The sequence below is a fragment of the Heterocephalus glaber genome, unplaced genomic scaffold (assembly GCF_053883595.1).
Source record: "Heterocephalus glaber isolate CG9 unplaced genomic scaffold, H.glaber_assembly_v1.0 deba00001553, whole genome shotgun sequence".
Lineage (NCBI taxonomy): Eukaryota > Metazoa > Chordata > Mammalia > Rodentia > Bathyergidae > Heterocephalus > Heterocephalus glaber.
Genome location: NW_028258344.1, coordinates 19,740,743 through 19,768,376, shown reverse-complemented (window position 1 = coordinate 19,768,376; position 27,634 = coordinate 19,740,743). Strand labels below are relative to the sequence as shown.

Below are 27,634 nucleotides of genomic sequence, written 5' to 3'. Positions count from 1 at the left end.
CCAACATGTTTTCCTTAATATTGTGTCCATTAAATAGTTAAAATATAAAAAAGAAAATTATTAGAAAAATACAATAGCACAAGAAGAATTATCATTATTCTTTCTAGTTTTCACTTTCTATTTAGAAAACACACGAGATAGAAACTGTACCTTAACTTTGACCCAGTTACAGTGGTGAAGCAATATGAACTCTGCCCCTGAACGCCAACCTGGAAGTGGAGGTTATTGCTTCTTCCCACATGGGTGTCAGTTCAATTTGATAAGTGTACCACATGAACCAACCATTTAGGAAGCAAGGAATTAAGAAAACACAATTCCTGTCTCCCAGAAGCTTATAGTATAGAGGAGGTTTTTTTTTGAATGGTCAAAGTCAGAACAGGTTTTCTTTGTTTATTCTTTTTGTCGGGATAGAAATTGTAAAAATTTCTCGGCTGCTTCCTTTGGGAAAACGAAGTACTTTAAAAACAATGTGAGTATCTTTTGGCTGTCTGTTTTGGGGTTTTTTTCCTCTTTTTGACAACTATCCATCTCCATGAAAAGTAAAGTTCAAATCCTTAGATATGAACAAACAATAAAAATATTTGAAGGTGGCCTGAGGTCTCAGATATAATATATCTCAAGAAGGTAATTATCGGAATATTACAAGCATTTGCTGATTTAGGTACCTGACACACTATTTTTTTAAAGTCCCTTTTTCAGTGAAAGCACAGATCTCTAAAAATGTGGCCTCAGGCCACCTTCAAATATGTTTATTTTTATTCTTGGTAGTTATTTAATGCATTTGAGATTGATCTTCTATTTTTCTCTGTATTTCTTTGGGAACAACATAAATATGTTGAATTTTGAATGATTCAATTAAGATTTTATGTAAAGAACATGATTTCTGATACTTAGAAAATGAGCCTTCTAGATAAATGCTGGACAGGTTTATAAAATTCTGTGGATTTCTGAGCAAAAAAGTCCTCAAGTAAACTTAGATAAGCAGTGCACTTTATACCTCTCATAATGACTTGACAATTATTCATGATGTGCAACCAGTTTTTATATAGAACATGTAATTCAGCAGAATTATTACTTTATTCAATTCAGACCTTTATGTTTTGGTTTAGTTCGATTTTTCTGTTTGTATGTTTTGTTTGTGTCTTGCTTTTTTAAAAAGAGGTAGGATCAAATCAGTCTTCATACAGAGCTATGGAAACGCTGCAACTGCTAGTTTTAAAAATGGCAAAAATAACTTACAGAAGAAATTACATTCACAGTACATATCTTTTTTTTTCAATCATTTTTTCATTCTGTTGGAAAATAGGTCATTTTTTAAAAAAAACACTCCCATGAGTTGTTTTAGAGCTATTTCACTACATTAGTAATATGGACATGTCTGCAAAATAAACTAAACTCAGAAGGACAAATGTTAGCAGCAGATAATTTTTTAAAAATTACTTGAACATTTTGTTTTGCTTTACTTTAGATGAATTATCCAGAAAGTCATAGTTCTCCATTATCATGCCTTCCAGAAACACTAGATTGTAGCAATTGATTTAATTGTTCTCTGGAGCACAGATAACCTGCACATTACTTCTGATATTGATTATCATTGTTGGATATGTATATAACTAAAGGTTGGAACATTTATGATGCTTCAATTATTAATCACTTCCTGTCTAAAACAGTGTAATTAAAAACAAATTGTAGAATATCTCCCTAGATGCAACAGATGGAAGGTCAATGTAGAATATAATATTTATTTTTTAAAAAGCTTCACAAGTTTTATGTTTTGAGAATACATTTTGTGTACTCAAAAAGCATATGGTAATTTGGTACTCATTTCTGAGGAAATCAGTACATAAAATCCTAGCATTTTATCATTTTGAGGGTTGATAAACTTAATTTTAAAGATAAGTTATTTCTTCAGGAATTAGTGGCATATATACTTTTAAGGAACATGTTATTTACACAAAATGGATGGGTGTACGAGCAATAGGGACAGAGTGAAGTAAGATCTACATCACTTTTCATATAGGAATGGCAACCATGCTAACACTCATAGTGCTATGCATACATTCGCATGTCTCCAGGTAGTTTGATTTTTACTATTTTACATTTTCCTATATGCATCTTTTTATTCAGTCAGTTGAAAGATGTATTTAAAGATGCTATAGACCTGGTGTGCTCTTCTGAGTACAGGAGTTAGTCCCTGCCCACATGGAGCTCACACTCTTGAGATCCAATAAAGCACTACAAAAGTAATTAAACTCATATATCAAAATGCCAGGGACTGCTAAGTGAAATGAAGAAAAAGGAAGCAAGGTGGGGCCACAGCATGATTGGGGCTATTTTTGACAGATTGATTAGAAAAGACCTTCCTAACACTGTGACATTTAATAAGATACCTGCAAATATCCAGGAGCTTCTGCAGAGAGAAGGTTAGTACAGTACTGAGGCAAGGACAATCTCTGTGTCTTCTGTAAACTTCAGGTAGGACAATGTGACTGGACAGCTAGTGATGAGGTAGGACAGTAACAAGTGGCCACTGTGTGCTTACTACTAGTAAATACCTGACACTTGCATCATTGATAAGGATAATAAGAATTGGATGTATTGAGTCCTTATGAAGTACTAGGAAATGTACTAACTGGTTTATGGGTATCTTATTAAACCTTCAGTACTATATATTAATTATTTCAGGCTGCTATAACAAAACAGCATTGGCTGGGTGACCTAAACAACATACATTTATTTCTTTTGATTCTGAAAGCTTGGAAATTAAGATCAATGTACTAGCAGGTTTCATTTCTGGAGGAGGATCTTTGCCTAGCATGAAGATATTGTTCTTTTGCTGTGTCTTCAAATGGTCTTCTTCAAGTGGTTTTTTACTAGTGGTGGTGGTGATGTGTGTGTGTGTGTGTGTGTGTATGTGTGTGTGTGTGCGTGTAGAGGGAGGCAGGAAAGAGAGAGAGAGAGTTTTCCTATTCAATTTTTTTATAAGGCCACTATGTCATCATAAGGGCCCTATCATAATTTAATCTTTTTTACCTGCCAAAGACCTTATTTCCAAATGCCATTAAATTGTAAATTAGAGCTTCAACACAGATATTAGAGGAGAAACACAAACATTCAACCCTTAACGTCAAATCTATTTGACATATAATATATATAGTATTTCCTCATTTTATAAAGCAAAGCAAAACATATAAGGATTAGAGATACAAAATAACTTGCTCACAATGAAAGCAGACTTAGACCTAATCCTACGAAGATCAAATAGGTTTTATTCTCCTTCCAACCAGAAACAACAGTGACATAACCCAACAGTCCTGAAATAGGAGTCTGAATGCAGATATTAGAAGAGCCCAGCGTAGGGAATAAAATGGTGATGTTGAGAAGGCCTGACAGTACTGCCACTATGTGGAGCAATCTTGAACCTCTACCTCTTAAAATTAAATTTTTATAATCGCTTATTTCCTCATTACTTTGTTCTATGAATGATAATAGGATGTACCTTCAAAAGTCCCTCACTGAAAGGAAAAAGTAAGAACATCCACTGTCCAATACAGTGTTCTTATTTTCACTATCCATGAGTGAAGCACACAGGCTTTCAAACAGGATTGGCTGAAGGGAATGGTCACTCAAACACTTAGTAATTGCACGCTGAAATCTTATTTTAATATTTTCCAGTACTGGAAATTGAACTCAGAGCCTTTCCACTGAGATACAGCTCCAGTCCTCTTTTTTTATTTTGAGACAGGGTCTTGTAACCTCCTCCTGCCTCAGCCTCAGTGTTGGGATTATAGGCATGTGCTACCATGCCTGGCTTATATTTAAGTTTTTAAACTCTTTAAAACTAAAATACTCATTTAGAAAGAAACATCAGTAAATGAATCCAACACTTGGGATTGTATTAGGGATAAAGAAAATAAAAGATAATAATCGTGATGTCGGACACATATTGATATTACAATGATTATTTGTAATTATAAATGTTATTGCCGGGCCGGGGATTTAGTTCAGTGCTTTCGCTGCCTACTGCGCAAGCTCAAGGACCCGAGTTCGATCCCTGGTACCAAAAAAAAAAAAAAAAAATGTTATTGCTATAGTCACCGATAGCGGTATAATCCTAATACTTGATATTTATTATTGTTCTTTGGAAATATTTATATCATTTGTTATAAAATTGAAAAGTTATTTTGACTTAAATTGATATCAGTTTGATAGAGACAACTAGTAGTTCATAAATATACATTATCCTCCGATCCATAACAAGTGACTAGTAAAAGAGCACTTTGAAACTGGAGACCACATTCCCCAACTACCTTTCCATCTGAGTGCAGACATGTACCTAAATGTTCATGTGATCAAACATGATGTTTGACAGTTATGTACATGGCAGATATCAGGTATCGTGCATGATTTCCTGTATGTTCTCCCCTCCCTGAAAGCTGGACTACATCTGTGGCTGTGATCAAACCAATAGAACAACACAATTTCAGAAAACAAAAGTCATAAGCCTATGAAACTGCCAGGTTATTAACAAAGTTCTATTGGAAAAAGAACAGATCTGACTTGAGCGTAGCAATACACACCTGTAATCCCAGCACTTGGAAGGCTGAGGCAGGATGATCACAAGTTCAGGTTGAGCTACATAGCTAAGCCCTTCCAACATGATGTGCCAGCTGACTATGGACTAAAATCATGAGCCAAATAAAACCTCTCCTTTTAAGTTGTCAGTGTCAGGTATTACGTCCAGCAATGATAAAGCTGAGTGATAAAGCTCTGATTTCAAATTCTAATACAAAGTTATAGTGATCAAAATAGCATGGTGCTTGCATAACAAAAACAGACACATACAAGAAAGAAAAACAACAGAGTCTAGAAATAAAACCATACGTTTCTGGTTCATTGATTTTTGACAGATGCCAGGAACATATAATAGGGACAAGACCCTCTTGTCAATAAGCAGTCCTGGAAAAGACAGTTATGAATGAAATTATACCCTCATCTCATACCACACACCAAAACCAACTCAACATAGGATAAAGACTTAGAAATAAGATTGAAAACTATAAAGCTACTCTAAAAAAACAGGGAAAACTCTATGGAATTGCTCTGGGTGATGATTTTTTAAAAATGACTCCAACTACACAGACAATAAAAGGGAAAGATACACAAGTGAGATGACATCAAACTAAAAAGCTTCTTACATTAAAGGAAACAACCAAGTAAAAAGACAACTTACAGAATGAGAGAACATGTTTTTAAACTATACATCTGTTAAGGAATGATATCAAAATAATATAAGAAAAGCAAACATCTCTACTGTAAGAAAACAAATAATTTAACTTTAAAATGAACAATGTATCTGAATAATCATTTGTCAAGAGGAGACATATAAATGGTCAGAAAATGTATGAAAAAAATGTTCAGGATCACTAACCATTAGAAAAATACAAATAATAGTTTCAATAAAATATCACCTCATGCCTATCAGAATGGCTATTATCAAAAAGATGGAAGGATGTGTAGAAAACAGGAACCCCTGTACATTATGATGGGAATGTAAGTTAGCTACTACTATAGAAAACAGTATGGTAAACCCTCAAAAATTAAAAGTAGAACTGCCAAAATTTAAAAGTGGAATTCTTCTTCTAGATATATATTCAAAATTCAAAGGAACTGAAGTCAGTACAATGAGGAGATGAGTACACTCCCATGACCACTGAATGATTATTCACAATGTCCAGGTATGGAATCAACCTAAATGTCTGCCAACAGATAAGTGGATAAAGAATAGGATGTGCATATATACAATGGAATGATATTCACCCTTAACAAAAAGTTAAGTCCGTGATTTAGAACAAGTGGATGGACCCAAAGAACAATATCTTAAGTTAAATAAACCAGTCACAGAGACAAATACCACAATCTCTCTCTTTTATGTGAAGTCAAACTAGCAGAAACAAAGTTAAGCGATGGTTACCAGAGGTGAGGGTTGGGGGGAACTGGGGAGACATTAGTCACAGAACAGAAAATTGCAGTTAGACAGGAGAAACAAGTTCAAGACCTCTAGTATTTCATGGTGACTGCAGTTAATACAAATGTGATGCATACTTGAAAATTGATGAAATAGATTTTATCAAAAAAGTATGAGGTAATGCATGCATGTGTTAAATGGCTTACCTAGCTATTCCACATTGTGGACATATATAAAAAACTCATGGTGCATACTATAAATATATGATTTTTACTTGTTTATTAAAATAAATTTTTGAAATGTTTAATTGGAAAGTAGCCATACCCATTTTTCTACAGCTGCTTTCATTCTACATTTAAGAGTTGAACAATTGCAACAGAAATCCTACAGTGGTCCCCAGATCCTAGTGTTTACTATCTGACATTATATAGAAAAAAAAAAAAAAAATTGCCATTTGCTGTCCTAAGAAATTGTAAAGCAAAAAAACCTGAAAGGACCTGAGTCCCTGAGTGGCCCATGAAACAACATATCATCCAATCTAGACTAGAGATTTGGAGATATCTGAGAAGAAATAAACTATTTTATTTAAACAACTCACTCAGGCTATTGAGGTATGACCGTTTAATCTTTATCCAAAATAATACAAGAAAGCTGCTGAGTCTTTAGGTTCTTTGGGTTTATCATTTTTAACGAGGCGGGAAAATCTCATTTTTTCTTAATTTATGAAGTCTTTTGTACGTTAAGGGTTTAAATCTATGTGAGTAATATTCATGGGAAATTATTTTCATAGGTTGTTGTTTGATATGTATGCTTGTGATGTATTCCTATATAGTTTTAAAACATCTATCATCTCTCGACTCTCTTATTATTATTATTATTATTATTATTATTATTTTTTGGTACTGGGGATTGAACTCAGCACCTTGTGCTTGTGAGTCAGGCAGTGGCACCATTGAGCTAAATCCCAGGCCCCTTGGCTCTATTATTAACTCCTCATAGTTTTTGCATTCTCCTATATATGTATTTGGAAAGTTTTCCATAGCCTAAATCAGGTTGTTTTTCTTTTATTTTAATCTTCATTACATTTTATTCATAATTTTTATCTTAAATGAATCTTCCAGATAGTACCCAGCAGTACTTCTTGCAGAGTTTCTCCTTAGATATATGTGTATCATAATAACATTTTATCATGTGTATTTGACAAAGACACAAACATTCAGATCAAACAGTAAGAAAGAAGGATAGAATGTAAGGTTCATTATTTTTGCTGTCTTTCATGATTCTGGCCATGGTCCTTTGAGCATCAGTTGTACAATGGGTCTGGACATCTCCCTGAATATAGGCATTTCACTATAATTTCTAATCCCGAAATTTTTAAAAGCCAGATTTTTATCTCATCATGATCAAATCCTTATGCTGAACCTCAGTACAATGTAGCAGATTCTGTTTTTTGTGGATCTTAGAAAACACTTATGGATATAAACTTTTAAATTTTGTTGTACTACTTTTCATTCAAATTGGATCAAATGTATTTGTATATTTACATGAAATCACAGCTTTATAATTCTGAATCTTCCCAGGTAGAAATCTGTTTATTCAAGATTTTTTTTTTTTTTTTTAAAGATAAGGTCTCACTGGGTAGTTCAGGCTGCCCTTGGATTCACTATATAGCCCAGGCTGGCCTCAAACTCATGGTGATCCTCCTGCCCCAGCCTCCTTGGAATTACAGGCATGTGCCACCACACCCAACCTATTCAAGTATTTTTATAATTCGATTTAAATGTTTTTAGTCTTGTGCATTTATAATTTTAATAATTTCATTCTGAAATACATGATGTGGAAAAACTGTAATACACTATCTTTTCAATTTAACAATAATATTGAAACAAATATCCATATTCTGTGTATGCAATTTATGAAGTAGACAGGAATAATAACTTTGAAAGGCCCTCGGTATATTCCCTTGAGCAAATCACCACTCCTGGACTTAATTACTATCTTATGATAATAACTCCTTACATTTCTTTTAGTTTTATTTATATCTGTATTCTACTTATTTCACTTCGTGTCATTAAATAAACAAAATATTACTGCAATATTCTTTGACTTGACTTTCTTATTCAATATTGTTTTTATGAGATTTAGCTATGTTGATGTGTAGAGGCATGCTTTATTTTCTCTGGTTTATAGTAAATTATCACATGAATATACCATAATAAATTGTTTATCCATTCTACTACTAATACACATTTGGGATAAATCCAAGTTTTGCTTTTACAAATAGTGCTGCTAGAAGTATTTGAGTATGTATTTTAGGTGCACATAGCAACATGAGTTTAGTGGACTCCAGTCACTTTGAGAATTATTTATTATAAGTATATCATGGATTAAATACAAAATCAGAGGTAAGCATTTAAAAGCTTTACCAGTAATTTTGCTTTGCTTCAGTGTCCAACCACAGAAACCATTAGCTCATATCGTCTGAAAGACCTTCACCAGTTTAATGGTATAAAATCATTGGCAAGTCACAATATGACAAAAACTAGTTCTCAAGATTCACTGTATAAATTGTGCCTATAATTAACAGGATGAGAGTGTGCACTAAAAATTGTTATAGGGTAGAACTCATGCTAAATATTCTTACCACAATAAAATAAAAATATTTAAGGACCAGAAAACACAACGTACACATGTGTAATAAGATCATGTGATATTTTTAAGATTATATTTTCAACTCCAATAAAAAAACCAAATAAAATGTGAAGTGCATATATGTTTTTATAGATCTACATAGTTTTTTCCCATTGGAAAAAATTTTATATATAGTATGGTGATTATACTTAATGAAAATGTATTGTTTTGAAAAATGAAAAGAATGTTAAGTGTTATCTCCATAAAAATGTTAACTATGTGAGATAATGCATTCTTCTACAAGGTATACATACTTCAAAACATCAAGTTGTACTTAACAAAGACATATAACTTTACTTATATGTATAGTCTTTTGTAACTATGCCTACTTTTATTTATAATTTAAATTTATTAGCTAAATTCAGAAAGTAAAATCTGTATTCTTTTAATGCCTCATTTATTGATAGTAATATAAACTTAACTGTTTTATGGATTTGGTTATTGTTGGGTTTTGTTTTTTTTTTATGAAGCTAGACATACATTTTCAGTTGTAGTAGTTCTAGTGAAAAAGAATGATTTCAAATAAATGAAAACCTTGTATCCACTAAGTTTTACCCAGGAATATTCTCCCTCATATTTTTTATTTAGTATTTTTAACTATAATTATTGATAAGGTATAAAACTACGCATATTCAGTATTTTCTTTTAAATATTAAAACCCCAAGAGACTTTTTTTTAAAAAAGTATTCTGTATTCTGTATTTCTAAGACTAAAAAGTTCATAGAGAATTCTGAGACATTGGTAAAAGCCTGCAGCAAAAGCGGATGCTTAGAACTGACAGGAATATTTGCAGCAAATTCCACTTTTCAGTAGCAACACAGCTCAATGCTTCATGGTAATAAATATAAAGAGAAGACAAATGATTCAAGAGACTTGATGAAGGCAAATGTATTTCTAACTTGGCAACTCTTAATATATGTGCAAATTGTAAACATTGGTGATATAAAGGTATAATTTTTCAACTTTATTGGTAACAAACAACCAGTTAAGTATTTGTCAACTTTCATGGGCTACACTGACAAAAGTACAGTTGGGATTTTAAGTTTCCTAGAAAGTATATTGGGATGGCATAGCTGCAACGACAAGAAAACACTCTGGAAGAGTGATCCAAATGAGGACGATTTCATATAAAATAAACCAACATTCTAATTTGTCCACTGAGAATGACTTGCCATGAAAAACAAAAAGTGTTAGTGATGTAATAAAAACTGTAGAGCATTTAAAGAATATCATTCTACATCACAGATTACTTTCCTTATGAGTTGGCATGCAAGTTTGTTTTAAAAAGATCCTTATTTCATGTGGAGATACAATTTTTGATAAAAGAAAATTTTCTATAGAGATTGTTGGATCTAGGTGATCACAGATATGAATTATTAATATCTTCATAATTTATTAAATCATTCTGATACCAATTATTTAAAGATTCAATTGAGACCTCCAGACTTTCTTGTCTTTATCTTTGGAATATTGAAAGCTCTTATTACTTCTTTGCAATGTCAAATTTAAAAAAAAAAAGAGCCAGATGTGGTGGCCTACACCCATAATCCCAGAATTCTGGAAGGCTGAGGCAAGAGGACAGCAAGTTTGAGCCCAACCTGGGCAACTTAGAGATTTAGCAAGATCCTTTTTCAAAGTAAAGAACAAAAAAGGCTGAGGACGCAGCTACATGTGAAATCTCTTGGTTCAATCTCCAGTACACACATATACACAAAAAAAGAAGCCCTAAAAATGCTATGAGTGAAGAAAACCTTGTACATGGCAAAATATTATCATTGGGTTTTAAGAGTTTGAATGAGTTCTTCAGATTTTACTTGCCATCAAAAAATACACCTGCTAGAAATTCATGGAAAATAATTTAAATTATTTATAAATAATAGCAAGTCATTGACAGAGGTTTTAAAGTAAATTTTAAAAATACTAAATGGCCAGGTTTATTTTATATAAAAGCTAAAAATAAATATGGTTACATTTACCCTTTAGATACTTTAATCCTATTATTATAAATTTTTCTGAAAATACAGTTCCAACAGTAATATATAATATATATCCAAAAAGACATTCATATTAAGATTATTTATCATTTGAAAACATTAGCCAGGAGTGTTGGTGCTTGTCACAAAAATCAACAAATCAGTCAGTCAATCAAGAGGGCCAAGGTGTAGCGTAGTGGTACAGTGCTTTCCCAGCATGCAGGGCTTTGGGTTCCAAAAAACCCAGAGCAAATAGGCAAGCATAGGAAGTTTGTTGAATACACTACAAGACACACTCTCATGGAGTATCATGCGGCTGCACAAGTGAATGACAAAGGTCTAGGTGAACGGATATGGAGTATAAATGAATAGGAAAGCCACACTGAAGGTGAAGGAAGGGAAGAAGATAGGGTCTAATACAAGTTTCTAATAAATGTATTGTTATTGCCTATGTATCCTCAGTCTGAGTTGAGAGGATAATGGGGAGGGAGTACAAAGTGCAAAGAACAGCTGAACTTGGTTGAGGGTTACTAGAGTGGCATAGGGAAGCAATTCTGAACAAATTAAATGTTAGCATAGAGCTAACCTAAAGAACAAATATTCTGAAGTATCAAGAATTAAGATTGTTGCTTAAGAGACAAATGGGAAAAGTCAGAAAGATTCTGTGCAGATGAATCAGAATTGGAAGCATCTGAGGGAACACATTCCTTAAATATGAATATGTTTTTGCATGATTAGCTGTAATCCTTGTCAATGTATCTCTGTGATATTTATTAGTTTTAAACAATACAAAGATGACTTCAATCCGCAATGTTCCTTGTACTGTAGTCATCATTCCAACCTAGCTTAGATACATTACACGAGCAAGAAACAAACTCATGCTGGGCATGGTGGCCCTCACCTACAATCCCAACATTCTGGGAGACTGAGGCAGGAGGAATACAAGTTGAAGTCCAGCCGGATCACTTTAGAGACTTAAGACCCCGTCTCAAAATAAAAAATTAGGAAACATGGTGATGTAGCTCAATGTGAAGGCCCTGTGCTCAATCCTCAGTACAGATAAAAATGAAAGAATCAAAATCATATCTCATATTAAAAATTTTAACTATCGCTATAGACTATAATTATTCCTACATGTATATAATATATAGAATTGCTATTTCAGTCATAACATTTTGGGGATGTTTTAAATGATTCTAATTGTGGAATGATCAAAAGTGACAAGTGTGATTCTTTCATTAACTGTTTATGATCACACTTTCAATGTACAGCTTTTTAACTTATTTTATTCTTCTCAGTGCTATGTTACTCTGGTTGTGTTTATTAAAATGCAATATTGTGTCTATTGAATCTAATAATTAAAAATAACTTTGTCTCTATGTCTTTATTTTAAAGTCTTTTTAGAAATGTACCGCAACGTTTCCTTGGGGGAGCAGGTACTGGGGATGGAATGCACTCAGTCTGCACTGAGCTACAGGTGAGGCTGAAACGTTCACTCCTCTTGGCTTAGCCTCCCAGAGTTCAGGAATTACAGGCATGCACAGCTACATCCAGCCATTTGCTTTTTCTATTACTTCATTTTCTCACATTTTATTTTATTTTATTTTATTTTATTTTATTTTATTTTATTTTATTTATTGTCACAGTGCTACTCTTAAATTTATCATTAATTTCAAGTAGTTTTCTACATTAATTGGCCAAAGATATTTTCATCTACAGTGTGTGCTAGTTCCTGTGGCTCACTAGTGCTGATACCTGTGCATCTGTGATGGTTAATCTTGTTCATCAGCATCATTGGATTGAGAGGAACCTAGAAAACTGGTAAAGCGCACTCTGCATGTGGTGACCTGCTCTGAATCTGAGTGGCTTATCCTGACTGGGGGTCCAGGTAGAACAAAACTCAGAAGGGGAATGGTTGCACATTCTCATCCTGGGTCTCTTTGAGCAGGTACAATTTTTGCTGCTGCTATTAGCTGTAGACATCAGATGCCAGATTCTTCAGCCCTAGAATGTAGACTTATCCAAGGAACTCTCTAGACAGCTTCCAGATCTTAGGTTAGGCCTTAGAAGGGGCTGTATCATGTTCTGAGGCTTCCAACTTCTCATACTAAACAGTTACTGGTTTCCCCAACTCTCCAGCCTAAAAAATTGCTATTGTGTGCCTCTAATTCAACCTGTGATTATATAAGCCAATATGAAAAAAACCCCTTGTGTGTGTGTGTGTGTGTGTGTGTGTATGTGTGTGTGTGTGTTGCTCCTCTGGAGAACCCTAATATACTATCACATATTTAATTCTTGAAATATGGTATGACATAATATTCATTATACTTTAAATTTAACACCTAGTCATTACAGATCAGCACAAGTATGTAACTTTTTATATTTTTCTATTAAATGTCTGTTCATGTTTTATCCCTATTTATCTATTTGTTATTTGTCTTCATGCATGCATGTGTGTGCTTGTGTGTGTGTGTGTGTGTTTGTGTGTGTGTGGTACTAGGAATAGGATTCAGAGCCTTTTCAATTTTTTTGTTTTTGTTTGAGACAGGGTCTCACTAAGCAGTCCAGGCTGGCCTTGAACTCACTATGCAACCTGGGGTGGACTTGAACTAATAGTGATCCTCCTGGCACAGGCTTCCAAGTGCTAGAATTACAAAAGTGTACCACCATGCTTGTCTGCCTTTTAAATTTTGAAATAGGATTGTGTTAAGTTACCCAGGATGACCTTGAACTTGTAGTCCTTCTACCTGAGCATATCTGGCATGCACCACCACACCCAGCAGTTGTTTATCTTTTTCTAATTGACTCACACCAATCACACACACACACACACACACACATATCCTAGTATCCAAAAAAAGTTTCTCTGTCATGGGAAGTGCACTTATTTCTTTTGAACAGTCATGTTACTCGTTTCAGGGTATCTTACCATGGAGAAAATTCTTATTTGAAAGAAGTAAAATATATCAATCTCTCTTTGTGGTTGTGCTTCATGTTAAAGCAATCCTTTCATGGAAAAAGATCAGAAAGTTATTCATATAAGTATTTCAATTTAGTTTATTGATCCACATGGAATTGAATCTTGGCTTGGGGTGGGCTTGTAGCTCAGCAATAAAGAGCACCTGCTTGGCATGTACTAGGCCCTGCACTCCGTCCCCACCCGGCACTGCCAACAGTCAGTTTTCATGCAGTCTTGTTGAGACTCCATAAGAATAACATTAAATCATAGGCCAATTTGAGGAAAAGTGTCATTTTAAAATGTTTCCTCATACATAATAGAGTATGATTCTCCATTTATATAAATATCTTCTAATGTTTTACAGTACAATTTTAGAATTTTCCATGTTAAAAAGCTTGCACTTTCTCCATTATTCTAAAGTACCTTGTAATTTATGTTGCTATTATAGTAGAATATTTTTAAGTTAAAATATTAGCTACTTACTAATACATAGAAATGCACTTGAATATTTATTTTTATTTTATAGTAAAAACTCATGAAAACCTTTTTCTTTTTTGTCTAAATAGGAATACATATCTTCATACACGAGTTAAACTTGATTTATTTCCACTCAGACTAGTAACTTTTTTTCCTTCCTTTTTGCTGTCCTAGCTACGACCTATAATGCAATGTGAAATCGATATAGGGAAAAACACATTGTTTATTTATTCTAGATTTAATGTTTAATGTTTTATTAAAAAGTTTTGGCAGATATACTTTATCATAACTTCTTTTCTTCTATTTCTTTGAATTTTATTTGGTTACTCTATTTCTAAATGCTTTAGTTGGATATTTATTTCATCTATTTTCATATGTATTGCCAAAAAGTTGAAGTTTTAAATTTCCCTCTTGGTTCTGCATCAGTGGTAGTCCATGTTTTGGTATGTGGCATTTTCAGAATCATTCATTTCTAATGTCCATTAAGATTTCTTCTCAGAATCATTAGCTATTTAAGTATATGTTTTTTGTATTCACAAATGAGAGATTTTTATATTTAACTGCCAAATTCTATCTTAATTGAGCTAAAGTCAGAGAATACGGTTAAATGATTCTATCTTTTGAAATTTATAAAATCTATATACAGTATTTACTGTTTGGTTTTCAGTTGTGTTGTTGCTGCTATTTGGTGTTTTTGTTGATCAATATTAGAATGGTTTATATAGTTATGGAAAAGTCTTCTATTATAATTATATACTAACATTTCCATGAGTAATTTCATAGTTTATTTTGAAGCATACATAAAGGTTTAAAATGATATCTTCTCATTGATTTGAAATTTTGTCTTTATTAACTATTGTGAATAAATATGACATCAGGATTTAACAGCTTAAAACAACAATAAAATATAATAAAATGTAACAATAAAATAAAAAAATTAAGAATAAAATAAATAAAAACAATAAAATAAAATCTCAGTTTTATGAGGCTGGCATTGAGAGTAATTTTACTGGATATTTTTGTCTTGGAATCTTTCATCTGATTACATTCAAGATGTTTCCAAGGCCGAGACATCCGAAGACTTGACTGGGGCAGAAGCTCTGCTTTGAAAGTGACTCACTCAAATACGTGGCAAATTGGTACCCTCTGAAGAGTTCTTGATCTGTTAAACTTGTACCTCTGCCCAGAGCTTGTTGAATGTCCACACCATCACCACTAACCCAACAAGCTCCAAGAGAGATGGAGGCTGCATTATCTTTATAACCTAACCTCATGAGATAAGTGTTGTCATTTCTCAAATATCTTATTGGCTAAACCAGTCATGCCTGCTCATTTTTAAATGAAACTATACAAACCATGTAAAACAGGAGAACTACACACAAAATATGCAAAGAATCATTGGGCCATTTTCAAGGCTGGCTACCACAAGGACCAATGTTTGACTTTAGAATTTTCATTATCTGTTACTTTAAACATAAAACCTTTTTAAAAATTATCAATGTGATATATCTCTTCCTATTTTTCAAACATTTCTGAATTTTTTATTTAGGTAGGTCTTTATAAGAAATGGAATTGGAATTTGTTCTGCTTTTTATTTTCTGTCTGACAATCCCCTTTAACTGAAAAATGGACTCTGTCGTATTTGTATTTATTTTGATTACTGATGTATTTGGGTTTGTTTCTACTATCTACTACTGTATTTTTCTGTGTTAACTTTTTCCCCTCCTTTCTTCTCCTTGACCAACATTTTTAATCAGTGTATAGCACTTTCACTATATCAAGTGAAATATAGCCATATTCTGATTGTGATTAAACCATAATGTAATTGAAGACTTTTAAATAAATATGAAGATCAGGGTCTTTCGTCAAGTTTGTATTTCAACCTTTGTCTTACTGAGTATTATCTTGCCTGTGTTCTCTGTCCCACCTTTGTAACTCTTCAATTACACTTTCTGTTTCCATACTACATATCTTAAAAGTCATTTTTATATATTCCAGCTATATCTCTTCACTTTCCTTTGTATGCAATTTATTCAGACCTATTTTATATTTCAATAATACCCTTTTCAGCAATTTTACTCTGCTGTACAAGCCATGCAATGAATTTTACTCTTCTTTTATTTTACTTTCAAAATGTCAGTTGGTTCTCTTTCACATGTATCTATATATTTGCTTTTTTTCCCCACGTACTGAAGATTGAACCCAGAGCCTTCCCGCTAGCTGCATCTTCTCCCCCCTGACCCACCCCACCCCCTTTTTTTTTCAGACACAGTCTCACTAAGTCACTAAGTTGTCCAGGTTGTGATTGAACTGTGATCCTCTTGATTATGTTTCCTAGGGCTGGGATTACAGGTGTGTGCCACCATGCCAGCTTCTACTTGCTTTTATAGTTTTTTGTCTTTTACCGTTGTCACCTAAATTACTTTTCTTTTTTTTTTTTTTTTTGAGGTTTCCCCAAAATGCTTTACTAAGACAAAGGTGGGGGAGGGGCAGGGAAGGATCCTTCACCCCAGAGACTGAAGCCCCCCCCCGCCCCCCTGCAGCCACCCGGCTGATTCAGTGCACTGCAGGGAGGGCCTTCTGGGCTCCGGGGAGAACTGCTGGGGCGAGAGCAGGCGGGGTCCGCGTTGCTTTCCTCATGCAGCGCTAAATTACTTTTAAACATATCAACTATAATTGATTTGCATTATAAAAGTGAAAGTTAGCTCCATCTGTTTCAGGTCTTCTCCTTCTTAATTTTTCCTGAAGACTCTTTCTGTGATGCTCTAGTCTATCAATTTAGTAGTTAAGTTTTGACGAATCTCATATGTTTTGAAATTTTATCTGTGAAAATTATTTAAGACCTTGATAAAGAGATTTTTCTGGTGGGGGTGGGCTGGGAGTGTAGCTTAGAGGTGTAGCACTTGCTATCATGACCAAGACCCTGGATTCAAACCTCAGCACCACAAAACAAATAGACAAAAAAAAAAAAAAAAAGAAGCATGAAAATATTTTCCTTTTCACAGGATTTTTGCTAATTTCTACAAAGTACGTAGGGACACTAAAAATCATGTATCATTTAAACTGAAATTTTACATTTTTATACATTTTTGGTTATATATGTAAAATGAATCTGACTTACAGGGAGATGCGATGGGGTATTTTCTTGAGGTGATACTCTCTTTTTTTCACTCTACACCCAAAACCAAACCAATATTCATAGTCTCTCTCCCTCCCTCTCTCCCTGTCTCCCTCCTTCTCTCTTGCTCTCCCTCTCTCCCTGTCTCCCTCTCTCTCTCTCCTCTCTCTCTCTCTCTCTCTCTCTCGCTCTCATTTATTTCATTTACAGTAAGTGTTGCCTTTCAGGGATCCTATTTATAAAGAGAGGTTTCTGACCGGACTTGCAAACTTTTGCAGCCAAAATAGATTATATTCATGAAAACTGATATCTTAAACTTTAGACTGTATGCCATAAAGATTGCCAAACATCTCCAGGGAAAGCATCTATTTCAGTGCTTGTTTATTTCTTTTGATTTGTGATTTCATACTGCTCATGGACTATGATAATTCCCCCTTACTGTCCCTCCACCTCAGTTATGCAATTAAATAATCTTTAAGCATATATACTGTGTGCAATTTTTTTTTTTTTTTTTTTTGCTAATGGGAAATTTGCTAGTGGGAAGATTTTCTAAATCTATCATGTTGTCTGAAATTATAGGAGGAATGACCATGGGATTTCTCATCAGAAAAGAGCAAAATTCTATTTTTTAATTTGTATTTTTAGTGAATGTTTGCTGTACACGATTGCATTCATTATAATGAGTTGGTATTTGTACATAACACATCCTAATTTTTTTTCATCTGCTTCCCTTGCCCTCGCTCATCCCTCCATCTCATGGTTACTTTCTCTTTTGCAAAAGATTTATTTTTCTTACTATCTATATTTACTTTGCTCTTTATTTATATTTTGGGTTTCTCATATAAGAGAAACGATGCAATATTTAAGCTTGTGTGTGTGATTTATTCCACCTAACATTATGGTCTCATCGTGCATCCGTTATCTTAAAAATGACTAGAGTTTATCCTTCATTCTTGAACTCAGACTTTTGAATTCCATCAGCCTTCATTCTTCAAAAGAAACAAAACACAGCTACCACCACACATTTTTGAAATATTGAGATTATCATTAATCCCAGAAAAGTAGTATTAGATACTACTGACTCCATCATGAGAAAGAGTTTTAACTGTGGTGAGCAACAAAGAACCAATAATCTTGTACTATGTTAGATGTAAAATAAGAGATTTCCTATGGTGAAAGCAAAGGGCAATGGTCAGAAACTGAAACGGGAGAGAAAAAGACTGAAATAAAGACTTCCTATATATTTATACATTCTCTTTCTTTAAAAAGAAAAGTGAAAAATATTGTCTAACATTATACTGAAGTTTCTTTTATTTAAGAAACAAACAAAAACTATAGACACATACTTTTGCAAGAGAGTCTGAATTCTACAAGTATTTGATCTCAGAAATCTAAAGTGCGCAAATAATTTATGTACAAATTTAGTAAATAATGAACAGAGTCCCTTCAACCTGAGGTTTTCTTGCTCTATTCTCTTTCATTGAAGGGTATCACCAACCATCCATTTAGCAAGCTGGATAGTTAAAAATTACTGAAGGAATCTTTCACACATTTGCCATCAAATCTTTCACATTTTTTCCTCATAATCTCTCTGCAATCAATCTACCTCTTCTTATTTCCTCTACCAGCATCTTTGCATGAATTATTGTGATATGCCTCCCAGACTTCTCAAATATCTCAATTAGCATGGGAACTGGTACACAGGCCCATAATCTCAGCACTTAGGAGGCTGAGACAGAAGGATAGTGATTTTGAGGCCAGCCTGGGTAACATTGTGATTTCAAGGCCAGCCTGCACTTCATAGCAAGACCTTGTCTCACAAAACAAAATAAAGGGCCGGGGATTTAGCTCAGTGGTTCCGCCGCTTGCCTCACAAGCACAAGGAGACCCGAGTTTGATCCCCGGTACCAAAAGAGAAACAAAAAAAACCAAAATAAAACAAAATCTCCATAGCTTCTTGTAACTTTGGAGGAAGGAAAAAATGTTATCTATGATAACATCATCTACAAGATTCATATTTTACCCTTTTCCTACATCTTACTAATATTCTTCAAAATATTCGTTTCTCTTTACACAATTCCATTAGCGTTCTTTCTTTTCTTCAAAATCATCATGTTCCTTCCTGTACCACAAGAGTTTTCATATGTCAGATTCCCTACAAGGAATATTCTCCTTCCTTTCTTTTCTTTCATGTTAATTTTCACTCCCTATCAACTATCATATGAATTCAAACTTTTTTGGTGAAGCTCTCTCTGCAGTTTTTTTTATTAGACTGCAAACCTATTGAAGTATCACGTCTCATTCAGTAAACTTTGAGGAAGTATAATTATTAAATTGATGTCTACCTTTACTCTAGCCCAAAGCTCCATGAACATAAGGAAATTAGCTAACACCTTACTGTTCATAAGAAATAGTTTATTTTCTTTTTAATTATAAAATATATTGGAAGTAGGAACATATATATAATAATAATAAATAAAATATCAAGGAATATTACCAAGGAAGAACATACTTGTCAGTTTATAAAAGTCCCATTTATGCCTCTCTCCAATTATCTATCCACTTGCCATATATATGTAAAACCTAGCATTAACCTGAAGTTTCAACCATTGTCCCTACCTTTAGCATAAGCAATAGTAATATTTATTCATTAAATAAAAGTATATCTAGATTTTCTAGTTTTTTATCTGATATAAAAGGAGGAATATTCAATATATCCATCTTTAATTTGCTTCTACCACCTACTGTTTTATTTCTGGAATTGAACCTTACTCTTGGGTATATTACTAGTCCATTTGTTCTCACTACAATGTAGTCTCCCACTGTATATCCACAATGTTTTACTCATTCCACTATTGATGGACATGGACATTGTTTGTCGATTTCTTCTATTAAATAATACTGCCCTGACTCATACTTTGCTACCTGCCTCCTTACATTTTTCTGGGATACGTATCTAGGAAAGAAGCTTCTGGCTTAAGGTGCTTCTTGAATTCATTTAAATTAGTAAAATATAAGCTACTTTATATGCTATGCATATAAACATTTGTAGGAGTGTTCTATTTTTTACATCTTTTCAATACTTACTCTTATCTAAATCAAAGAGACATATGCTTTGAAATTTTAACCTATTTCATTAATATAATGATTCATGCAAAAGTTTTTATCAAAATATACAACATATATCCGATGTTAAACTGGATGCCAATATATTTTTAATGTATACCTTATTTCAACAGTTAGAGCCTGCATGACTGTGACGGTTGATACTCAACATCAGAGCACATGCAATGATTAAAAGAAGATAAGGTTTGATGACCACAGTGCTGCATACCTATAATTCTAGCATTCTGGGAGCCTGGGGCAGGAGGATCCCAAGTTTGGGCCCACCAGGGCAACTTGGCAACTTAGTAAGATCTTGTTTCAAAATAAAAAAATTAAAAAAGGGCTAAGAATGTAGTGTCCTGGGGAGGTTTATGTTCAATTCCCAATATCAAGAAAAAAAATTCAGATAGCCAATATATGGTATGTTGTAAATTGTACATAAAACTGTCAGAAATATACTTATTACTACCTCACTTGTATTCACTACAAAACTTTTTTTAAAAAATAAAATCACTGAGATATCAACATGAGAAAGATTTAAAATGTTTAAATCTGATTTTTGCCTTGTATTAAAAATTAATCACTGCATTTCTCCCTCCCATTATCACCACAAGCCTGGAGATGGCATCACATAATGGAGCTTTACCAGGTGACTATAATACTCCCAAGTCCTCCACTAAACATTAACCTAGATCAATCAGTGTCTGGGAGTTCCATGGTACTTAACCAATCATTATCTCTTCTCATCTACTCTTTTCGCTAAACAATCCTTTATCCTCCAAAAAATAAGTATTGTAATCATAAAAAAATTCTTCTGTACTGCAAAAATATCATTAAGCCACACAGCATAGCTATAATTTAAGTATGTCTCTGAGAGAAAATATTCATTACTGGCACACCCTAACAAATAAAAACTGCTTCATGATTATGCAAGACATCCAGTTGAAGAAAATTTTTTGAGCTCACTTCCTGGTTCAGAGGCAAAAGACAGGATATAAAAGAAGTGTCTGATTAATTTAGAGAAAATTTTCCTATAAGACCATCTGAAAGAATAACACAATAATAGCTTAAATTCTTTAAAACTTAATATTCTCAGAACCTTACTTAAAGTGAAAAGTATGCTTTCAGCATCATGCTCACCAATATACAGGAAAGCACAGGACTGTTGTCTTGGGCGTGCCTACTTATTTACATGGATTCTATGTTAAACATAGTGCAAAGGTATAATTAACGAGGGTATTGCAGGGCACAGTTAACATCAAGGAATAACTGCTTGTCAGCGGGTAATATGTGTTCAGCATTCACCAACTGTGAAGTGATGGCAAGTACACCTGGGAAACTTGAAGACCTCAAGGGAGATGTAACTCTGCCCAGAAGCGATGGTATGAGCATTGGAGGAATGGAGGTCAAGGGTGTTCATAATCAAATGAGCGATGATCATAAAACTTTATTAAGGGACATATTTATATGAATAAATAATTATACTGTTGCATATATAGTAAATTCCTACAGGAAAAAAGAAATAATCAAAAGAAGTTGGAATTTGTTGAGTTTCTAGGCTCAACTTTTACACAACCTTTCTGGAAAATGTAATATCTCCTTTTTGAATAGTATAATATTCTTCACCAATGTGCAAAATAGAAATATTGATATTCATATTTAAAATAGATTTTATACCTCAACAAGTGAATATTATGTAAACATATGTATCCCTGATGGCCTACGAATTCTACTCCTGGGAATAAATCCAACATAAATGAGAGTTCAGGTCCTGTAAAAGAAAAGTAAAGTAACCATGGTCGTGACAATTTTATTTACAAAATGAATAGCTAAAAACTGAAAACAACCCCAATGAACATCCACAATAAATTTGATAATTTTTGTATAGTCATCCATTGTCATACTACTGAATAACTGAAAAGAACAAATTACTGATGCACACAGCAGCATGGTAAAATATGTGAAATTAATCTATCTAGGTAAGAACCCAATGCTAAATTTTTTCAGTGCTTGAACTTGAACCCAAGGCCTTCTACATGCTACAGAAGCATTAGACCATTGAGTTACATCCCCAGTCCACAAAGGAATCTTTTAACATGCTAAAAATTTTTTAATTTTTTAAATTTTTAAAATTAAAAAAATTAAAATGAGCTTGTGTAATAATGAAAAATGGTTTGATTATAGACTTTACTGGACCCCCCCCCCCAATTTAGCCTTTTAAAAAAAATTTGAACCTCCTAGCTTTTAATTTGATAATGTTTTTTCTTATCCTCAGAAAGCCTGGTGGCACAAGCCTGGAATCCGAGTACAGTACTCACAAGGCTGAAGTAGGAAGATCGCTGCAAGTTTGAGGCCAACCTGGGATACATATTGAGTTCAAAGCCAGACTAAATTACATAGCAAAACCCTGTCTCAAGACAACAACAACAAAAAGTTCTTTTCAAATTATATGTGGAATAAAGAATCCGCAGGCCTTCTTCTTTTACATTGTTAAAATTGTATCCTAATTTCTTATCTCCTTTTGCTCTCCCATCCTTTGTTTTACTCCTTTCTAGCAATTAGCACTCAAGCATGTGCTTCTGCAACCTCCCAGCCAGGTGGGCTTATTTGGTTGTCACAAACCATCCATAGATAGGGAATAAGAAATGTAGAGATTAGAATAAACTCACAGAAATTAAGAATAAGGTTGAGGATCTGCTCATGTACATGTGGTGGGTAGGAGTAAATTCAGAAGGAGTCTTGAATGGAAAGGATAAACACTCTGGGATTTAAAAATAATAATAATTTGGCTTTTTTAGAGAACTAAGAAAACCAGGATATGACCAGAATCTAATCAGTAAAAGAGAATTACAAGAGGTAGGAGTCTGAGAGATGGCAGAACCTGGAACAGAAGATGCCTCGCTGGCACAATGAAAAGTCTGAATGACATTCCTAGTACAATGGAAAACCAACCGGATGGTCTGAAATGTGAGGATGACATGTTCCTGCTTGTCCTCTGAAGGCACCATGGAAAAGAGATGTACATGGAAACTGAGAGAGCAGTTAATAGGCTACTGCTATCCAGGTAATGAATAATCGTGGCTTAGATAATGTAAAACTTAGTAGCAATAAAACAAAAGTTAAGTTGAAAGCTTGAGGCTCATTCAGAGGTAATACTGGCAAAGATCTAATTCATGGAAAAACTGATAAGATATATAAAGAAAAGAGATATTAAAGAAGACTTCTGGTGTTTTGAATTAAGTGAAAAATTAAAAGAGGTCTCATTTTCAATACCTGTTTCCAACATCATAAGAGGGTAAAAATCATAGAGAAGAAAAGAATATTTCCATTTATATAAGCAGCTACTAAGTACAGATATGACACTGGGTGGTATCTTATTTATATTGTTCAATTAGAGTTTTTAGAAAGCCTACGAAAATAGGTGGTAACATCCTATGTTGCAGTAGAGATGGGGGACTCCAGAACGAAGAAACTCGATTTCTTGTCAAGTATTTGGGAAGCTCAGTCACAGAGCCTACTTCCTGCTGGCTAAACGTCCATACCAGGACTTGATAATTTCCTCTAAATCAATGAGGTACTGCTCCTAAGATATTTATTGCAAGATAGCTAAAGTTATAACCCAACTGATAATCTAGTCTTAAACAGGCTCAGTGAAGTGAGCTCATTGCTTCAAACACCTGTGATTTGCAATTATCTATACTGTTGGCAAAATTGGTGTTTACGAGAGTGAGTCATGGAGCTTTTACTGCAATCTGGGTAGTTAGGATTCTACCTGAGAAACTGAAGAAATATGTTTAATGGATAACTTCAAATACAGAGACTGCCCTTTGTACTTTAAAGGCTGCCTGTGTTTATTTCTTTTAATCAGGGCAGAGGAGATGCCACCATGAACAACGTTCCTGGGCACTGGTTTTACATCTTCACATTTTTGCTATCTGCACAAATAGCATTTTGCTATAATCCCTTTCCTAAGAGGAATAGAGTTTAGCAGTTTCTGAATTATCATTGTGTAAATTGAATACTTTTTATTTAAACTCAATCCCTACAAATTATGGTGACACATGAATGCCTGTATTATGACCTGGACCCAGCAACAGAAGAAGAAACCAGAAAGGACATTTAAAATGTTTCTCCAAGATGCAAACACAGTCTCTGCCTTGCTTTGGAGGTCACCTTACATTGGCATTGATTCTCTCCCCCCCCCCATTCTCCACCCCACCTCTTTTTGAGTTTTTATTTGGAGGGAGGGATGTTCCCTCCCAGTGTTGGAGATCGAACCCAAGAATCCATACACAGTAAGAAAGCATTCTATCTCTGATCTACATCCCCAATTAGCTTTATCTTGGGGTAGTCTCACTCACACAAACTTAAATACTCACAGAACTTCCCTCTGCTGCTACCTAATCAAACACTACACCATTTATTACAAGCCCAATATGTGAAAATAATAGCTTGTACATGAGTAGCAGACAGCAGAAATAATTTTTGTAAAATAACAGTCATCTCTAGATTATTCATGGGAGCTTCTTCTTTTTATATCCTATCAGTGACTCTGGATAATATCCTTAAGCTAATTTAATTTTCCCTTTGGGCCTAGCCCAATGGAGTGGTCAAAAAGAGGATACACTAAGCCTGCAATGAAGGAGCTCTAGATCAGGGTGGGTGTTAAGAGAAAAGGAGCCCCTCCAAATGTCAATATAAATGCTGCATATTCCAAATGTTTGGGCTGGATTCATGGAATATACAGTCTAAAATATATTCATGGACCATAATAAAGAGAGAATTTCTAACATTATAGTAAGACTAAAACACTTTATCATTACTCTGCAGTTATAGTTTAAATTTTGTCTCCCCTCACCCTACACCCAACTTGTATGTTGAAGTCCTAACCACCCCCCCAATACCTTAGAATAGGACTATATTTGGAGATGGTGCTATTACAGGGAAAATTAAGGTAAAGTGAGATCAGATGGGCCATAACCCAGTACAACTAGTGTCCTTATAAAACAAGACTAGGACACAGAGGACTCACAGACTCAGGGGTAACTATGTGAAGAGACCATGAGAAGGCAGCCATGGCAAGCTGCAAAGAGGCCTCCAAAGGAACCAAATCTCCTAACACCTCTGCCTTGGACTTATATATTCTCGAACTGTGAGAAAACAAACTTCTGTTGTTTAAGATGCCCAGCCTGTGGAATTATGTTATGACCGCCCCAACAAACTAATTCATACAACTAAATTTTTAAAATTCATCCTTTATTTTTATGTAGGATAAAAGTATTTTTGAGATGAGTTCTGTGTATTTTCCCTGGATCAAGGAAAAACTGTATTAAAAAGTAATATGCAATCTCTTTAATGTATGTATTCTCATAGAAATAAATTCGTATAACTCTAGATCTTATTAACATACATTTTTTGCTACTTTCCCCTTTTTAAAAAATTACCTTTACTAGCTTTGATAGTTATTCCTTTCGTTTATTCTTCACTTTGTTTTAAATTGACAAATTGTTCAAGGAATAATATTTCATTTTCAGAAAGACACTTAAATAATGAAAATGTAAGAAATCTTTCTCAATCCTTAAGCTCTTCTATTTATTTTAATTAATTGAACTAAGTTTAATTAAACTTGGAATGAAGCAGCTCATAACATTTATAACCTAATACAAATGTGTATGTATATAGTTATAACATTAATGTATATTATTTGGGTAGGTATGTATATACATTAGTATACTGGTATAAGTGATTTATATATGTCAACATTTACCATAAACCTACTTGAGTGAGATTTTAAAAAAGAATTTCACAACTATTTAATCAATTCTAGATATCTTATTTATTTTTCATATCTCTTAAGCCATTACATGCTTTGCACATAATACTCATTCAAAAACTCCTGCCTAGGGCTGGGGATTTAGCTCAGTGGCACTGCACCTGCCTCGTAAGCACAAGGTCCTGAGTTCGATCCCCAGTACCAAAAAAAACCCCCTCTTGCTTAACTAAATTATAACCTTTTTAACAACAAAAAAATGCATTTGTGTCATATTTTAATACATTAATTCAATCACACAAAATGAAATGCAAGGTTTTAGATTCACATTTTAAAAAATGCATTGTAGAAAACCACGGTGTTATTCAAAATGATCCCAGGCTTAAATGCTATATATTATGTACAACTGGGTTACACATATATAACTGTTTGCACTTCATTACAACTTGAATATTTAAGACTTTTTGAGAACGTACATTAAAAATATTCTCAGGGCCGAGGATTTAGCTCAGTGGCACTGCACCTGCCTCGTAAGTGCAAGGTCCTGAGTTCGATCCCCAGAACCAAAAAATTAAAAAAAAAAAAAAATTAAAATTCTCCATTTAGATAATAATAACTTTGTAAGTTATATGTTTTAACTTTCTGAGAATCTATGCATAAATAGAAAAAATATGACCATGAAAATTCAAAAGCCAAATGGTAATGGAACACAGCTCAATATATATTACATATGCTAGGTAGAAATATACTCAGATTTCCTTTTTAATGTACTCATAATTAGGATAGTTTCAGGTAGCAGAATTATTTCCCCAGGAAAGCATTGACTAACTAAACTAAGAAAAGAAAACTGTCTTTTAAAATACTTCAGGTGTGCTGGACATGGTAGTGCATGCCTATAATCCCAGCACTTGGGAGGCAGAGGCAGGAGGATCACTGTGGGTTAGAAGCCAGGCTAGGCTACATAGTGAGACCCTGTCTCAAAATAAAAACAAAACTATGAAAAAATACTTGAAATGTTTTAAATTGTAAATGTTGCTTGCTTCAAAATTAGTTGATTAATTACTAATCAAGAAACTTTTAAACTAATGTTTACTTGTGATTCCTGAAAAGATAATACTGTATGTATATTTATAATAAATAAAATACTCAAAATGCTTCAATTCACTGTGTAAAACTAAATAAAATTCTTAAAATCAGTAAAAATAAATTTCAATTTTTATTTCATCAAACCTAGGACCATTATAACTTTTTATTTCTGGTGTAATAAATTAGTATCAATTTAAAAAGTTCAAGGTCAGGGTTTTACCATCCATGCTAACGTGCCTCAGAAGTCAAACTGTCATATTTTTATTTATATATGAACTATCAAATGAATTATTTTAACTTACTAAATGCTCCAAAGAGTCTAGTGAAATCATTCTCATGCTTCATATGAATAATTGATGGGACACAAAGAAAGAGGGAAATAAAATGATCTTCTTTCAGTTTCAGCTTTAAAAGATACTTCGAAAGTGAGATGAGATTTACAGCACAAAACACCTTAGATATTAAAGTTGTTAGAAAGAGAAATCAC

At 33.7% G+C, this 27,634-nt stretch overlaps 1 protein-coding gene and 1 long non-coding RNA gene across 4 annotated transcripts in view; one reads left to right on the top strand and one right to left on the bottom strand.

Moving 5' to 3' along the window:
- The window catches only part of Hnf4g (hepatocyte nuclear factor 4 gamma), a 136,903-nt gene that overhangs the window by 94,358 nt on the left and 14,911 nt on the right, over nt 1-27,634 (bottom strand). The window lies entirely within an intron of this gene.
- Nucleotides 199-27,160, top strand: LOC147824154 (uncharacterized). 3 transcript variants are annotated; one of them, XR_015442744.1, is made up of 8 exons: nt 199-469; nt 5,647-5,738; nt 12,028-12,109; nt 12,352-12,453; nt 20,426-20,596; nt 20,906-20,940; nt 22,567-23,355; nt 24,160-27,160. It is a non-coding gene; the product is annotated as an uncharacterized LOC147824154 (long non-coding RNA). The 3 variants fall into 3 exon arrangements; XR_015442743.1 differs by lacking the exon at nt 12,352-12,453 and having other exon boundaries at nt 203-469; XR_015442745.1 differs by lacking the exons at nt 5,647-5,738; nt 12,352-12,453 and having other exon boundaries at nt 203-469.